This window comes from Coptis chinensis, chromosome 3 (genome assembly GCF_015680905.1).
Source record: "Coptis chinensis isolate HL-2020 chromosome 3, ASM1568090v1, whole genome shotgun sequence".
NCBI classification, from domain to species: domain Eukaryota; kingdom Viridiplantae; phylum Streptophyta; class Magnoliopsida; order Ranunculales; family Ranunculaceae; genus Coptis; species Coptis chinensis.
The window spans coordinates 104840597-104856329 of NC_141458.1; the positions used below are offsets into that span (position 1 = coordinate 104840597).

Consider the following 15733-nt stretch of genomic DNA (forward strand, 5'->3'; position numbering starts at 1 on the left):
ATGGAAAATCAGGAACTGGATAATCTTCGATGATCCCACATAGTAAATCAAGCATAATTTACTTTCTATGTCATGTTTGCAAGGACACTACAGATAAATCAGTAGAAGTTGGTATTACACACTACATTGGATAATTAAAAGGAAATCAGAAACTGGATTTAAATACATAATAGAGCTCAAAGAGTAATTAACAGAAAATCGGAAATTTTATGCAAATGCAATAAACTAAACTTAAAAAGTAATTAACTAAAAATCGGAAACTGGGTGCAATTGCATTAAACTAACGTCAGATAATAACTAATGTGAAATTATAAATTGGATGAAAATCCCTGAAAAATAATTAACAGAAAATCGGAAACGGTATGCAAATACATCAAACAAATCTCATATAATAATTAATGGAAAATCGGAAACTGGATGCAAATACATTGAACTAACCTCATAGAATAATTGGTGAAAAATCGGAAACTAAATGCAAATACATTGAAATAATCTCAAAGAATAATTAACGGGAAATCAGAAACTGGATATAATTGCATCGAACTAACCTCAAAGCATAAATAATCAGAAACTAAATGCAGATGCATTGAACTAACTTTAAAGAGTTATTAACAAGAAATCGAAAACTGAATCCAAATGCAATGAACTAATATCAAAGACTAATTAATTAAACATTGAAAAATGGATAAAACTGCATAGACCTAATCTAAATGAATAATTAATGGGAAATTATATTATAAATTTGATGTAACTGCATTGAACTAACCTTAAAAAATAATTAACGGGAAATCGGAAACTTGATGCAAATGCATTGAACTAACTTTAAAGAACAATTAACACAAAATCAAAAATTGGATGCAACTGCATTGAACTAACCTCAAAGAATAATTAACGGAAAACTAAAAACTGGATGCAACTGCATTAAACTAAAATCAGATATTAATTAACGAGAAATCAGAAATTGGATGCAAATGCATTGAAATAGCCTAAAAAATAGTTAACTGGAAATCAGGAGTCGGATGTAATCGCATCATGGCCTGACCTCAAAGCATAAATGTACATTTTTTTAGCCTTCTCACATAAGTAATTAGGAACCAAAAGCGAAAGTGAGTTTATAAAACAGACTCTTATATGTATGCAATTTGTATAGAAATTGTAAACTATCGAACTAACTAGAAAAACAATTAATGGGAAATCGAATTTGGATGCAAATATATTGAACTAATATCAAAAGAGTAATTAATGGGAGATTGGAACTGGATGCAAATGCAATGAACTAATCTCAAATACTAATTAACTAAACATCAAAAATTGGATGCAACTTTCTTGAATTAACCTTAATGAATAACTAACGGAAATCATAAAGTGGATGCAATTGCATTTGAACTAACCTCAAATAATAATTAACCAGAAATCGAAACTTGATGCAAAATTTGCATTGAACTAACCTCAAAGAATAATTAATGAGAATTTGGAAACTAGATGCAACGTGCTACATTAAACTAACCTCAAAAGAATAATTAATGAAAAATCGAAACTTGATGCAAATGCATTGAACTAATAACCCTAAAACATATTTGTATTATATGTAGGGGAATAAATGTCTCGACAAATATAGTTTTACATTTTAAGTAGTGTTTATCATAATTCTTTTTATTGTGATTGGGAATGTTTTTATTCAATTAGCTTCAACTGATATTATCTTCGCCACATTGGGCATTCTCACAAAACTTCAATCAAACTTCTATTGTTAAACCTAACAATAAAAAAGAAGTCGTAAGTTTTATCAAGGTTTGATGCTTCCTTTTTATAGAGCTATGCATAGTGGTGCAAGAAATTTAAATGAGTAATTAATATAATTTTTATATCTCATAGCTATGCATAGTTACTAATATTTTTTAGAATAATTTAATATAACGGCACCCGTTCGTAAAACACGTTCATATGACAAATCTGTTCGAGTGGGAGTAGTGTATTATTTGAGGATATGGAAACAATCAATTTGTTTTAGTGATTTGTACACATTAGTACGTAAGCTGAGCGGTGATGATTTACTGCTAAATCACAATAAATATAATAAAACTATTATACAAGCTAGATCGAAGTTTAAGATAATTCTATTTGAAAATTACGGATTAATATCCTAAACCACAAAGTGAAGAGGCTATTTCAATTTGATCCCTTAGTTTCCAAATACTTATGCACCATAATCACTGCCCATTAACGATTTCGGTTTATTTTTAATAAAAATATATTGTGATTGAAAATTTGCGCTAAATCATCATAAATCTAAAAACTATTATACAAGCTAGATCGAGTTTAAGATAATTCTATTTGAAAATTCTTGATTAATATCCTAAACTACAAAGTGAAGAGGTTATCTCAATTTGATCTCTTAGTTTCCAAAGACTTATGCACCATTATCACTACTCATTAATGTATTTGGTTTATTTTCAATAAAAATATATTACGATTCAAAAATTTGCCGCTAAATCACCATAAATCTAAAAAAAATATTATATCTGGTAGATCGAGTTTAAGATAATTATATTTGAAAATTATTGATTAATATCATAAACCACAAACTGAAGAAATTTATCTCAATTTGATCCCTTAGTTTCCAAGTATTTACGCACCATAATCGATGCTTTCATTAACTTATTTCAGGTTTATTTTCAATAAAAATATATTTCGATTCAAAATTTGTGTAAAACATTTTGTGAAATTTTTCAAACACAAAAATTTAATAGATCCCGGGCGTATGCCCGGGTCCAAAATCTAGTAATTATTCTAAAGTGGTATGCGTTAGGTCCCAAGATAGGTGTTGAATAAGCCAACAAGCATTCTCATCGACAACTTGCAAGTTGCAGTGCTACCGGAGGAGAAAAAGCGATCATCCTAAAGACCTACACGGAAAGTTATATACATCATTGAGGAAGAGTTAGTCAGATAATATTTCTCTGAATAAGCCACAGATGAGATACTTCAAGAGGTTCATTAATTCATTAAACCAAGAACAATTTCAAACAGTGTGGGGTTAATAGGTTTAGAAGTTAGCAACTCTTCTCTTATTCTTCATCATCTCTCGAACCTATAAGAAATTCTGTTTTTGAACTGGAGCTCAAGAGCCAAAAATGACCATCCCCCAGATACCATTTATACATGTATCATCTACCACGTGGCTCAAGAGATGTCTTCAAACTGTAAATTATACTAACACTGCCAAATGTCTAATGGTAGAGGTAGAGTGATACAGAACAACACTAATAAATTTCCCGCCCTTCATACGTTATTGAGGCTAGGCTGCTCGCCGTGCGCTACTCGATGAGTTGCGTAAGGTTCTATCCTTTGATGGATCTTATGTCAATTATAGGCATCTTGCTGTCAATTATAGGCATCCAGTGGTCTGAAGAGTCGTCACTTCCCCAAGGCTTCAACCAACTCACTGCAATTCAATCATTGAGATTTTGGTATTGTGAATTCCTTGACTTCACGCCAGAGGATTTGAAGCATCTCCCCATGCTTCAACTACTGGAAATTTGTAATTGTCCAACTGGACCACCAATTCCCACATTCCAAAGATCGAATTTAATTGGGGGGTTGAATTGATCCCAGAATAAGCCAGTGACTTGTTCACCTGCAAAGAAGAATCATGCATCAGCCCAACCCCAACAGGTAATTGATTTTATGATTTCAAAATCTCTCATTTCTCCGAACACCAACCAACCCAATCCTCAAATCTCTCACTACTTCAAAAAAAATTAATGACATGAGATTAGTGCACAAATGTTTGTTTTAGATAAGATATGAATGGGCTGTTTTTTGGAAAATAAGATTAAGAGAAATAAGATTTGTTCAGTATTTTATCTACATTTCTGTTTATTCTTGGCCGTTTGGTTTTTGGAAAATAAAATTAAGAGAAAGAAATGATTTGTTGAGGATTTGTTTTTGGAATTTGTGTCAATAAAGCTTTGCATTTTATCTGTAGCTGCTTCCTCAGGAAAATGTGCAAACCTGTGAGTTTAAGTTATTCTTTCTCATTCGGTTACATTGCTCATCCTTGTTACTTTTTCAACTGTGCAGTACACTCCACAGAGTCCTTGTTAAGATCAAGTCTGCAGATTTTGTTGTGATCATAGAATGTTCTTTTATAGGGGATATAACAGCCACCATTCAAAGGGGTTGCCAAAAAATGTTTTTCTATTGACCCCTCTTATACTAATTGAGTTGATTTATTTAACACCATGCCTCCATTGACTGTGTGAAAAAGTAAGAGGTGTGGATTTGGATACATCAGTCCATTCATGGTCATACCTGTTGTGCAATTGTCTACCAACAAAATCTCAAACTGTCACTCTATAATAAGTAGCTATGAACTTGCCCAAAAAAATATGAAGTTGTATGGATTCTTAATCAGGTATGGAAATAAGAAATTTCAAATTTATATAGTCTACAATTTTCCCTTAAGGGGAGTTGATGTATTTAATCTCTTTTGTAGTTGTGATCTTCACATCTCTCTTCTATTTAGTGGATATCAAATCTTTGCTACTTAATCATAACCAAATTTCCAGCATTTAGAAATTTTGGTTACGGAAATGGTGCTGCTATGCATGGCACTATGGCTAATCTATATTACATATTGAAAGTTGAATGGGTTGTCATGACATGTCTTAGTCTAATATCATATATTCTGATGTGATGATGTATCTTAAGTTTGACGTTAAGCAATTTTGTAACCTTTGTCCCCTCTTTTACTTTGTTGTGTTATTCAGTTTATCAGTTTTCTCATTCATAAACTGTTTGGGTGTTTTAGGTTCATTTTGAGGAATTTGTTGTTTGTGAAGGATCATATTCGAGCACTTTTGGACTTGTGGATAGTTGGTAAACAAAGATGTTGTGTGTGAGTCTACTAATGAGGTTGTCTTTCAAGAGTTTGGATTGAGCTACCCACATCCCAAATTACCCAATGCTCACTATCACTACCAAACCGGAACAAATTATAAAAGGTATGTACCATAATCGGAAACACTTTGAAATCCACTTAGATAACTATTTCAGTTTATGTATTCTTTTGCTTCAACTTTCTAATCCAATCTCATGACAGCAAAACTTGATTTGTAGGTAACTATTTATTATCTTGAACAACGAAGAAAGCACTTGAACACAAACCCCGCTTCACTTTCTTTTCTGCTACTGCAAATGTCGCAGATGATTGGAAATCTGACGGCAAATGATCGCCACATTTGAACATCACTGAACACAGGAGCTTCAACACTAAGCTTCGCTGGCTCAACGTTCATAGTTTTGTTTAAAGAACTCAAGAAAGTTCTCATTCAAGATCGTTTTCTTTCTCGCTCTCTCTGTAAGTTTCTCCACTTTTCAATTTTGCCAATAAAAGTGAAACGTTTATTGGGGTATGCGTGTGATAAATTATGTATAGATTTTGAAGTGAGAACGAATTAGCAGTTCACTATTCTCTAACCCTAGCTTTAATTTTGAAATATGAAATAAATTCATATTTAGTTAAATTTATATATTAAATGCTTATGTATGAAGTTTCTGATACTCTATCCGTGCAGGATATGCCTTGTAGTTTCTTCAACATAATTGGGTATATGCTTCTTCATGCCTATTCTTATTCTTCTGTCTTAATGTCAATGTAGTTCAATTGCGTTGTTTTGATTAGTTGGTACTCTTGTAAATGTCCTATTTATTGCTGCATTCTGATACATTTGACATGTACTCGTTTTCTTTGCTGTTGCAGGGATCCATCACAGGGAATCTTCTGCTATGCTTAGGGATATAGCGCACATTTCTTTTGTGTGGCTTCTTTGCTTTGGACTACAGTAATTGCATTCACTCTTCATCGTACTGTCGTTAGACATAAAACTGATGTTGAAGATATGGAGCCACTGTTTCACTTGTATGTTTGGGGTATATGTATTTCTTATCGTTAATCTATTATCATCACCAACTGCACTTGCTTTTGCTATATATACTTCTTTTTTATCTGATTAATTCTTGATTAGAGGTGAGTCAGATTTGCTTTATCTGTTTTATGCTAAGTTACATTGACACGGACGCGTGTGTCCGTATGACCATGTAAAGTGTCGGACATGGTGAAATATAAAAAATTGAGGTATAACATACAATATGTATCCGTGTGTGTCCGTGTCCACGGACACGGGGATACGTATCCGACACGGATTATTTTTGAAATATGGTGTATCCATGTAACATAGGTTTTGTGTCAGTTGCTAATATTGAGTCTGTTTTTCCGTTACCCTCTGAATAGATCTCTCTCATTCTCTGAAGTTTCCCTTTACTGTGAAACTATTCTTTATACTTGCACAACTCTCATTTGCAGTAGCTCCCTTACATAACATCTCTGTTAATTTTAACAGGAACTTTACTTGTGACTGTCATACGTTCAATAGGTAATGATCCTGGACGTGTAGGTGTGTAGTGCTGGTCAGAAACAGGACGCACAGGAAAAGTATGTATGGAGTTGTCTGTAACTGCTTCATAGTTCGTGATTTCGACGGAATTTGCGGAATTCTGCCGAATATTTCGGTTTTTGAGAAATTCAGAATTCCGAATCAAGAGTCGAAAAAACCTGAATTTCAGAATGTACTCGGAATATAACAGAATAAGGACAGGAATTCCGGTTTTTGGATTTGTCGGAATTCCGGAGATTCCGAAATCATGAACTATGAACTGCTTACATCCCTTACACTGTCTACACTTACTTTGAAATAGTACAACATCTTGGCGACAAATCAGAAATTCCATATCCAGAATCACACTCCAATTTGGTGGCTGTGAATTAAATAGGAAACACTAATTAAGTAGGAAGTTTGTCTTTCCATGATCTGCTTGACTGCTGTTTTAAGACAATTTTTTTTTCCACCTTCATCAAGAACACTTTTCTTTTCCTGGGAGGTCATTTTCTAGTAGTATATTTGAGCAGGCATGTGATTTGGGTAGCGTACTTCTTGTTCTCACGAGTCTATATTTGTTGTGTGCAGGCTGTTCACTTCATAGCATTTTATGCTCCACTGTGGGGTGCTATTCTTTTCAACGGATTGACATATTTCCAAGTGGATACGCATGATCAATAATGCAACCCGTGTATGTTTATGGTTACACCAGAATTACTATAGGAAGTATATGTGTTCCAGTTGGTTTTAAAAAAATATAAATGGACATGATTTATTGTTTGCCATTGTAAGGGAGCAAAGTGGTAAGATTGCGAAGGATGAGTTGGATAAACCTAGTTGAGATGTCTTAGTTACCATGGATATACCTATTCACATACTCTAGTTTGATTCTTGATTATAATGTGACAACGTAAAAATAATAAATAATAAATTGTTGATGTGTATTTAAATTGATTCTAGATACACTCTAACACCATGTTTGTTTACTTTAGATGGCGAAGGATGAGTTGGATAAACCTAGTTGAGATGTCTTAGTTACCATGGATATGCCTATTCACATACTCTTGTTTGATTCTTGACTATAATATGAAAACGTGAAAGTGTAAAAATAATAAATAATAAATTGTTGATGTGTATTTAAGCTGATCCTAGATATACTCTGACACAATGTTTGTTTACTTTAGATGGCGGTGGGCATGTTGGACCGGTTGCATCCGTCTGATACAAGGGCAGACATGAAGGTATGCTATGTTGGCTTATTGTTATCACTCTATTTTACAATTTGCAAGTTTTCCAGAGAGCAAAATCCTTGTCCTCCTTTAAAGGAAGTTATTCTTGTGTCCTCAGACTGTTGCTCAATGCAATTGTTACATAGTTTTGGACGTGCCTAGAATTGCTTCTAACTTCGATGTGACAGTGCTTTTCCTTTTCAGTTAACGTTAAATAGAGCTCTTTGGTATAATCATTCCATATAAACTTGTGTTCATGCTAGTTTTCATTATCTTCTGTGATGGATTTGCATGTTCGATTGTGGTTCATGCTGATTTTGGCTTCTTTTTCATAGGCTTTAACCAGATGGGGTTACTATCCTTTGATCCTTATAGGGTCGTGGGCATTTTGCACAATCAATCGAATACATGATTTCATTGAATCAGGCCACAAAATTTTTGGCTCTCATTTCCTGGATGTTTGAATGGCTGCACTTATGGTATGTATGAAAACCTCAATTATTTTTAAGATTCTCAAGTTCAACTTCTTGAAGATTGGGAACCTGACATTTACTGTGATATCGATTCATCAGATATGATTCTGTAAATCAATTTATATGTAAGCAAGGAACTAGAAAACAGCCCCTTCCCCGTTAGTTTCCTTTTTATAGGTCCTTTAAATCATCCGAACATGAATATATTTTCAGTAATTATATTACTAACATAGTATTTCCCCTACATTGACAGTTCTTTTCATTCTCTCACCTTTCCACATAATATCCTTGCTATATACTTCAGCATGTAATATGTGACACATTGTAGAGTGCCACAGTGCCACCTGCGTATCCAGAGAGTGATATCCCAGAATCTTCCCCAGGACTCTAGATGTTCAAAAATGACTGTATTCTAGTTTTTCAAACAACAGCTTGATTTTTGCTCAAGTTTTGCACCTATTCTTAATTCTTCATTGGATCGAGTTTTTGTTAAAGGCTTTGTCAAAGCCTCTATTGTATCAGACTTTTCCAGATATACTAAAATTTATTAAGAGTTGAAATGTGTAAGAACTAATCAACTAATTGTTTCAATTTTCATGAGCTATAATTATCTAAGTTTTGTCAGAGATACTGAGCCATTGATGTTGATTCAGGGTCTTTTCAACTCAATTGCATGTGGTCTCAACTCTTCAGTGCGACGGGCAATACATGAAAGACTGGATCTGTAAGTTAACAAAAAAGTTGTAATTAGTTTTTCTTATTCTCATAGCCTTAGGCATCTATACATTCTCACCACTGAAGAGACCACCTTTGAGACCTCAGATGGCAATACGTAATCCTGTTTTCCCCAGTTTTCCCAAGTATCCATCTGTTTTATGATAACAAACTTCTGTTTTCCTTTACTATGCTATTGGTTCACTCAGCCTTTTTACTATGCTACTCATACATGTCGTTTTCTTTTAGTCCTGTTCACTGCCATAGCCTCTGCTCCTTATCACTTTAAAACCAATTTCTGGTAGTGCAGATCATTGTTATTAGGGTGAACTAGTGTTACCCCCACTAGATGAGCCAATTAGGATTTCCCCCCACTAGATGGGAAATTAGGGTCTCCTCCCCCCCCCACAAATACACACACAAAAAAACCGGTCAACCCAATTTGACTTTTTTTTGTGTGTTTAGGGAGGAGACCCTAATTTCCAATCTAGTGGCGGGTAATATTGGTTAACCCTTGTTATTATTTCCTACTGTGTACTGTGTTACGGAAGCAGGTGGTGTCCAGAAAGATTACGTAGATGGGTTATCAGCTTCTCTAAAGCTTAGAGGCCAACCGCAAGAAAGTGAATTAGTCCAAGATGAGCGCTAGCAGCTAGTTTGTTACCTCAACTGTATCAGCATTTTAACAAGATATCCTCTTCACCTTTTCCTAAAATTTTAAAGAGATGGAGCAATGGGCATTGTCACAATTCTTCATCCAAACGATTCAGATTACTTGTGTACTGGTGAACCCTTTTCGCCACGTTCTTTACTGCTTTACTGATTACTCACCAGCCTAGTGGAATGTGCTACAATATTGTTGCCCACGACATAGCTTTGTATCCAACCCCGTGTTAGTGCAATTTGATAACAGATGACCCTATGGCAATTGCACGGTTTGCACCATTCCGACAGAGCTGACTTTTGGAATCAATTTAATCATGTATCAGATATAGAAAAAGTCTGTTGTCTTTTATTGAGATGGTAATGTTCTAAATCAATTTTGCACTCACGTTGTAAGCCTGACTTCAGAATTGTAAGTCAGATTTTAGATCCACTTACGAACCACGCAAAATCAAATACGCCTGGTTTGACCCCAAGCCTTTCTATTCTTCCTAGGGGTTTCAACTTCCAGAGAACCAGACATCATCTTACTCATCAGAACCCATTTACCCTGATTCCCTAAATGATCAGCGGCTGTATCTCTACATTCTTTTTGTTTCAGATTTTAATTTTAACAAGAGCAGTCTATTACCAACTTATTGAGCACCAAACCAAAAAAACACTAAATCGGTTGAAATTTGGTGTTTGGTTTGGTGCTGAACCAAATATAGGTGTTATTAATCGCGGTTTTATTAACACCGCATGGGCTTTGAGTGAATTATGGGTTTTAACGGTGCAGAATGGGCATATTGAGGCCCATGTATGTTTTATATTCTGAAAGGTGATATCACGGCAGGTGTTGCGGTTTTTTAAAAACCGGGATTTAGATGTCGAATATTTGATGTCTGGGCTGAAAATATTTGGTGTTTATTTGCTCAATATATTTGGTGTTTTTCGGCTATCACCATCAAAAATGATCTAATGGTCCACCAATCACCAGAGTGTTTATTAGATATATTTCACTTTTGCTCGTCCCAAAATTAATAATAGGGTGGCGAGTTGGCGACCAGAAATCAAAGGATTACATTTAGACAATTATTAAATTCAAACAACAGATTTTTCTCTTCAACCACATTTAACTTCGGATACAAAATCAGTTTCAATCAAGGATTTTGGACCTAAAGCCCTAAAACACAAAATATCCTTTTTAAAGAATGAAAAGTGGAGAAAAAAAATATAGAGATGTGCCATTGAAGGGAAGCACAGAGATGAAAATATCAAATCTGGGTTCAGAAGAACAAGTTCCCTCAAAACATTGGACATTAATATATGCACCTAGAACAAAGCTATCAAGATATCGATCCATACAGATCTACCGTTGTAGCTGAAAGGAGGGGCAAATATTCACTAATTGCATACACGTTAACCAGAAAAAAAAAAAAGCAAAATTAAAAAACTGCGTAGAGGACTAGAACTAAAGTACAAGAAAAGGAAAAGAAACCATTTTGACACCACAATGCATAAGAGAAACGAGCTTACATACAAGTATATATAGAGACGGAACAGTCAAAACCCTAATAGGTTTCCTCTAATTGTTTGTTTTAGAACGGCCTCCTTGTTTTCTTGGTATTTATGTCAGCAGTCCTTTTCTGTTGACTCGGTGATATCTAACTTCTTTAAAGAAAACGGATGGAATAACAGTGAATTCATCACATCATTAATTTTGTTTTCTTTATTACCCTCGCTATATTGTTGAAATTATATATTTGTCCTTCATTATAATTGAAATAATAAAAATCAAGAAAATGGACCCAATCATAAATGTTTTGAACAATTAGTAATTTGGTTGTTTCCATGGCAATATGATTGGCCCATTTATGGGCTTAAGATTTTTTTGCCATACCTATTTAGTTTAAAAAATAGCATTTTCTATTAAATTGTTGAGATGTTTAATTTCTTAATGCTATGCTTAATTCAACGCTCATCGAGCGTACATAAATGCTAGTATTAAGTAATGGTCAGACATCTCGAGTTTGAAGGAACTGATGAGTTGAGTTATTTCCGCGGGGTCTAGAGCGATTGAGCTGCCTTAGAACAGCAGTTTAAAATCTATTAAGGGTGGAATTTGAATTTGGAGGGCTTGGAGTTAGGCTTGGGCTTGGATATTTATGCTTTCTTATATACAATACTCATATAAAATTAGGTGTGTAAAATGAGCTTAATGGCACCTCGTTTAGTGGAAATATCATATTTATAGTGGAATTTAACCGGGGCTGGAGGTGGAAAAGGATGCCAGATTTAGGAAATTAAAACTTCTAAACCATATCCAAGGAGCACTAAGAATAGAGGGATTGGAACAAGCAGCAGACTCAAAACGGGCATAACTAAAGAACAAAGAAGAGTGTCCAATTCTGCAAGGGATTTGAAGCATCTCCCCATGCTTCAAGTACTAAAAGTTCAGGATTGTCCAATTCTGGACGAATGTTGCAGAAAAAGAGAAAGCTGGACCACCTATTCCCACATTCCAAAGATCATCCTTAATCGCGGTGACTTCATCCCAGAATAACCGATTGATCTGTAAGCCAGTGACATGTCTTCTACAATATGTAAGACACCATCTACAACCTGCCTTAATTTTCCTCTGTTTCTTTTTATTTAATGCAGGTATATTAGTGTATAATGAGTATTTATATCTCTATTATCTTTTGGATGACCCAGATGATTTTGAAGACATATATATTTTGTGCATTCTTAGGAATGTTAGCTCTTTTTGTACGGTGATGGAGATTTAAAGTGGCACTATGGGTACATCTTTATATACTTACATTAATGTTTCGCATAGGACAACGGATTACGGATACCCGAAAGACTTTCCTTGATAGTCACCGGTGAAATTTAATGAATATTACCATTTAATTTACTACTGTTAAAAAAAGGCGGGCAGTGGTCCCAGGAAAACAAAAAGTGGGTGCAGTTTTGTTACTCTACCCTATGACGTGTGTAGGGTATATTGCCTGATCCTACATCTTGTCTAATTTGTTCCACATGTTCTTGTGTTTCAGATGAGCCCTGTAGTTTGTCCACCTGTGTCTGTCCTTCATTTTCTAGTTCTTTATAGTCATTTTAAACCAGAATCTTTAGCAAATGTCTCCTGCAGGTTCCCAGTATTGAACTTCAGTCAGATGGAAACTCGTGTTGAGGCCCCTGGAACAAGTGTCACTGAGTGTTCAGGATATTGTTATTGGAGGTGGTGGACATGTGAACTCCCTCCCTCTCTCTGTCTCTCCATCCCAACAGCTATAAATTTGTTCTAGTTAAATCAGAAGGTTCTTCCTTTAACAGGTTGTCAAGGATGTTGCACTGACTATAAACCAAGCAATAGAACCCGTGGAAAAGGGTGTCGTCACTAAGATACAGGAAAAGATCCATCACATCACAGTCGACTCTAGGACAAAGAAAAGCATTTAGAAGAAGTTAAGCAAAATGTTACTGGAGTTGGATCTCCTGTGGACTGTGGTTGATGAAGAAAAGGTAGTTGCCAATTATGAAACTGAGAAATGACATGATCACATGAATAATGTTGTCGAATTTGGTGAAGAAAAATGTTCCAGTGCCTGACCTTTCGGGGATGGTTTATTTTTACATTTGTTATAGTTAGCCACTTAATAGGAGCAGGCGAGCAGCTTATATTTGTTTGAAACTTTTAGCTTGTACTTATTATATATAGGCAATCAGAACGCCTGATGTTAAGGGACTAGTGTTTGTACCCTGTGTAAATCTTTTCCGTTATTAGGAGACTTTGTTTTTGTTTTCTTCATGCAAATGTAGTTGGGGTGTGGTTACATTTTGGATATGGTTCCTTGACTAACGATTTCTTTACTTGAATTGGTTTTAATCGATGCAAAGTTTGGTTGATAATACAGACACAAAATACATATAATTCGGGAGTCGCTAGTCAGAAATACACTACCCAAGCCACACATGATATATGATCTTGGCTGCGGCAGACAAAAACATTAAGCCCAGCAGGATATCGTACAATTTTGGCGAATTATTTATGGGGTGTTGAGGCATCGCTTTGACAGATATATGAGTAATTGAGTATAGTAGTGTTAAAAAAATCACAACAAAGTGACAAACTAAGGGTCCACAACATTGGGTGGGACAAACTCTGGCAAACCCAAATCTTGAGAGGGGGTCTTGGATTTAGAAAAACTAGTGATATGAATAAAGTTTTGCTTGCTAAATATTGCTGGAGAACTACAACTAACCATTATATTTTTTGGGCTGGAACTTTTTAAGTCATATATGGTAATAAGTGGCTAGGTTAAAAACCATAACCTGTCTCTAATGCTTCATACTTTTGGAAATGAGTACACAAACATTACAATGAGTTCAAAAATGTTTGATTTGGAGGATTGGACATGGTACTGAGATCTTAGTCTTCAAAGACCCCTGGCTAAAGATAAATGGTAAAACCATTCTCAAAGACCACATGGTTATGCCAAATGGTTTGGAAAACATTAGGGTTGATGAGTTAATATTGGATGACGGTGCTCAATGGGATATACCTAAGTTGAATGATATTTTCCCACCCTAAATAATTCCCTTTATTCAAACCTTGACAATTAGGCATGATGTAGAGAGTGACAAGCTCGTATGGAATCATTCTTTAAATAGCCTTTTTTATGTGAGATCTGCATTTAGCTTTTCCTTCGGTGAAGATTGGAATACACATTCATCTTTTTATCAAAAGAAAATTTTAGCTAAGATTTGGAAGTTGAAATTGGCTGGCAAATGGCAACACTTTTATTTGGAAGATGTACATGCAAACTCTACCTACAGGAGATCGGCTACTAGAAAAAAAAGATAGAAGAGGATATGAGTTGCCCATTTTGTGAATTTTGTATTGAGACACCAGTACATATCTTTTTGATTTGTGATTAGACAAAGAATTTGTGGTTCACTAACCCTATCAACTTGAGAGTTGAAGTGTATTCGGATTGGAGCATAAGACAGTGGCTTGATGAGGTTGTCAATTGGTGTCACAACAATAATAAAGATATAGTAGCCAAAGGGTTTCTAGTTTGTATAATCATGCATCACATTTAGAAACCAAGGAACTTATATAAGTTTGAACATACAAACTTCAACAAATAGGGCGTCATAAGAGGAGCAGTGACTATATGACAGAAATGCTTGGAAGCATATAAAGTAGACAAAGAAGAAGAGGATTCCCTTTGTATCTCTAACCTTAACTCTACTCTTTTGAATATAGTTGAATTGCTTCCAGTTGTTAATGAATATTGCATTAATATATGGTTTTGATGCCTCTTTTGACAGGGAAGGGGTAGAGAGGAGTAGGTGCATCAAGAGTGATAGCTTAGAATATGGAAGGAAAACCAATTGCTGCAATTTTTAAAACCTTCAAAGTTTAAAGTGATGAAGAAGCGGAGTTTGTGGCAGCTAAAACTACTATCCACTTGGCTGAAACTCTATCTGCAAGTTGTTTTCTCATTGAAGGAGACAATCAAAGAGTGATTCAAACTCTAGCAAATCTGGCACTTTTTACTACTTTTGAGAACCTATATAATGGCAATTAGAGTCCATTGTAACAACTTCAAAACTTTATCTTAATAAAGTTATGTCTTGTAGTATAGTTAATATGCATTGGATTAGTAGGTTATTAGGAATCAAGACATGAAGCTTACTACAAGTGTATTGCAACTCTAGAGTCTAGATTGTGACTTCACTCTAAACAATTGGCTTCCTTTCTTCTATTCATTCATCACTTATATAGAGTTGTTTACATGTGTATGCATGAGATCCTATAACTTAGGAAGCTCTGTACAAGATAACTACTGAGAATATATCTATAATATATCTATGATATCCAAGATACTGCTGAGGATATATCTAGCTTATCCAGACATAGAAGGTTCGTCAATACTCCCGCAAACTTGGCAACATGTTGACGAAGTTTAGAACGAAAAAATCAAAGCGTTGTCGGAAAGACCTTTGGTTAAGATGACGCAAATTGGTTTGGACACAAAAGCAACTTCGATAGGTACCTGCAGGCAACTCGTTTGAACAAAATGATAGTCTAAATCAATATGTTTTGTGCGAGAATGAAAACTGGGTTGACCATGTAAGTTACACTAAAAGATTATCACAAAAGATAATTGTTTTGGAATGCACAAGTCTCGAAGAAGATGTTGGACCCAAATAGTATCGG

General features: G+C 34.9%; 1 protein-coding gene and 1 pseudogene across 4 annotated transcripts in view; both read left to right on the forward strand.

The window, feature by feature from the left end:
* Positions 1-13308, forward strand: part of LOC147512488 (putative disease resistance protein RGA1) — a 50432-nt gene extending 37124 nt beyond the window's left edge. For 2 of the 3 annotated variants that reach the window (XM_086595484.1, XM_086595486.1), the window contains exon 4: positions 12699-13308. The gene's annotated coding sequence lies outside the window, so the exon portion shown is untranslated. The remainder of the gene's footprint in view (positions 1-12698) is intronic. The other variant, XM_086595485.1, reaches the window with a different exon arrangement.
* Positions 4139-13255, forward strand: LOC147512491 (G protein-coupled receptor 1-like; annotated as a pseudogene). The gene is made up of 15 exons (XR_015214978.1): positions 4139-4417; positions 4814-5006; positions 5105-5362; positions 5580-5611; positions 5765-5934; positions 6405-6496; positions 7029-7131; positions 7625-7681; positions 8005-8148; positions 8796-8866; positions 9411-11158; positions 11504-11552; positions 11917-12104; positions 12217-12303; positions 12640-13255. The product of XR_015214978.1 is annotated as a G protein-coupled receptor 1-like (transcript).
* Positions 13309-15733: the final 2425 nt, after the last annotated feature.